The sequence below is a fragment of the Triticum aestivum genome, chromosome 4A (genome assembly GCF_018294505.1).
Source record: "Triticum aestivum cultivar Chinese Spring chromosome 4A, IWGSC CS RefSeq v2.1, whole genome shotgun sequence".
Taxonomy (NCBI): domain Eukaryota; kingdom Viridiplantae; phylum Streptophyta; class Magnoliopsida; order Poales; family Poaceae; genus Triticum; species Triticum aestivum.
In genome coordinates, this window is record NC_057803.1 from 586,431,800 (window position 1) to 586,434,764 (window position 2,965).

A 2,965-nucleotide genomic window follows, 5' to 3' on the forward strand; every position below is an offset into this window, starting at 1 on the left:
GACCAGATTCCCCACACTTGAAACAAGTCACGGAACTGGTACGTGGAGGAGCATTATTGGTTGGACCCCCATAGGGCTTGGCTGGTGCAGACTGTTGAACAGGGCGAGGCGCCTGGAAGGATGGCCTCGGTGTGAACCTGGGTGGCAGGGCGGTGTTGGGTACCCACACGCGGCGCTTCTGAGGACCAGCACCGGATGAGGAACCCAGGTCACGTCCATGCTTGCGTGTTGCGTCATAGTCAGTCTGACCAGTTTCAGCACTGATGGCTTTGTTGACAAGTTTCGAAAAAGATGTGCACTCATGCAGACGGAGGTCGCGGCGAAGCTCAGGACTAAGGCCCTTACGGAACCTTGCTTGCTTCTTGGCGTCAGTAGACACTTCCTCAGTTGCATATCGGGCGAGATTACCAAACTCTCTGCTATAGACATCCACAGAAAGTCGGCCTTGGGTGAAACTGCAAAATTCTTCACGTTTACGGTCCATGAGACCCTCCGGAATGTGATGTTCACGGAAAGCCTCGCTGAACTCAGCCCAAGTAGTGACATGGCCCGCTGGGCGCATAGCTCCATAATTCTCCCACCATAGACTGGCGGGGCCTTCAAGATGATATGCAGCAAAGGTGACCTTGTCAGCCTCCGCTACCAGCGCGGAACGCAGCTTGTGAGAGATACTGCGAAGCCAGTCATCAGCGTCGAGAGGCTCGACGGAGTGGTGGAACGTGGGTGGATGCAATTTGATAAAATCACTGAGTGACACCACGTTAGCCCTCTGATGGTGTGCTGTATTCTGTTCAATACGCTCCAACAAACGGTTTGTCTCCCGCTTGTTTCTCTCAGCTTCCATCATCACCTCGGCTAGTGAAGGAGGATGAGGCAGATTTTCATTCCTGGCTTCACTGCCTTCGGCCTGCTCTTGGGAAGCAGGGTTGGCGCGCGTGTTGACCATCCTAGGTAAACAAGACAATGATTTAGTCAGAATGATGAAATTCCGACATGGGATACATAACGTAAGAAATAACTCGGAATGCAAGATGATCATCCGTATGACATGGTAGATACAGAAACTGCTTCTTTATTCCATCGTCATACACACCATACAAGGTTTAGTACAAGACCAAACAAAGTACTATTACGGTGAGAAAAGGATTACATCTCATCGGAGGCATTCCAAGCTCCTATACATTATTTTTCTACATCCTCCGGAAGGAGTACAAACTAGGTCATATCCCACGAGTCACGCGGGACGATAGATGACACAGCTAGTGCGAACTAGTGATACTACCCTAACTCAGACCGATCCGTAGTAGTCCTCATAGAAGTCACCTCCATAGCCTGGAAGCTCAACATGTTCATCCGGAAACAGACGATCTCGCGGAGCTTGTGGACCATAGGGGCTAGGATGAGGCCTTGGACCAACAAACGGTGGCCTGCGGGGACCGCGAGGTGGGGTGATGCCTCCTACATCACGCCAAACCATCACGTCTGGCAGAGCAGATCTCACAGGATAGAGATCGCGCATATCTGAATATCCAGCTTGCACCGCCGGTGCGAACCGAGTCAAAGTGGCCCAGTGGTCAGCACGGGTATTGAAGAGCTCTAACCTTAAGGCCCGATTTTCACGGTCCTTATCCTCGAGCATCTCAGCAGTGGTGCGAGTCCGTGAATCCTCCTGAGTGGAGTCAGCATAGATAGCCTGGAGATATCCTTGTGCTCCCGGAAGTGATCCTGGCATATACCGGAAGTCAGAGTCCCGAAATAGACCAGATCTGACTCGCATAATGGTCATCATAGAGTAGGCGGCGTCCTGCACAGCCATCTCAATAGTAACCCCGAGTCCATAGGAGCAGTGAAGAGGCTCGGTGGATCCAGGATAAGATGGAAATATCCTGACAGTGCAGAGATACTGGCTTTGATTGAAGTCTCGGAATTGCTCTTCGACCGTGTACTCAGGATACCAGCGGTATCCAGCCTCAGTCATTACCCTGACCAACTTGGCAGTATGGCCGGGTACATCTAGGCATCGAGTCAGGCGAACCACTTGATTGAGGTCGCGAGTGGCCATCTGAAAGCACAATCATAATGCAAAGGCATTAGAATTTCTAGCAAAATTTCGGCAGCATAACAGCTGTAAATGCTCAAAAAGGATTTTGAGACATTTGACAAAGGATTTCGTACACACTCAACATCATCATATCAAAGTTCTGAAACCATTCTGGCAACATAATGTGGTAGTAGAACTGAACTAGGCTTGTATCCATCAAACTTATAAGGTACTACTGATTAGTAACACGTGATCCTGATAGAGAGAATAGATCCTAATTCCTTAACCCCCGGTGGAAGAATGGACTGACTCAGATCAGAAAGTCATAAGGTATAAGAAGTAAAAGAGCCTTACGTTCCAACCCACAAACAATTCCCCTACATATAACTAAAGAATTTCTAGACTCAACATCGACCAGTTTGGCTTGGAGAACCTACAGGCAGTCCGGCTCTGATGCCAACGCTGTCAGGACCCCGACTCGATGTCACATCGATCTAGCTGGTAACACCTCATATCACTTTGCGGCCTCACGCACGGTATCCCACGGGTGTCGTCTTACCTTTTCCCGGGACCGTTTGCGCCTTTTGGCTCACGTATATGATAGTGTCGCTAGCATCCATATGATAAAGGAGCCCGGGCTGACATGACTAGTCGTAAACCCAAAGTGGCACAGACTTACAGGGACAGGCATCCATGACCCAGCTTCGAACGTGTCGGTCATCAGCAAGTGGGTCCGGGCTGTAGCACTGGGCTAGCAGGACTCCGGTAAACCGGGCTGTAGCGGGCTAACAGGACTCCGGTACTCAAAGCGTGACATTTCCCCGAAGGGACAGACACAGGAACGAAGAAGGACACATGCCGGCCAGCCTAAGTGTTCCAGAGCAGTAGCAAGCTACCATGGCTCAGCGGTAACACTAGGAGACA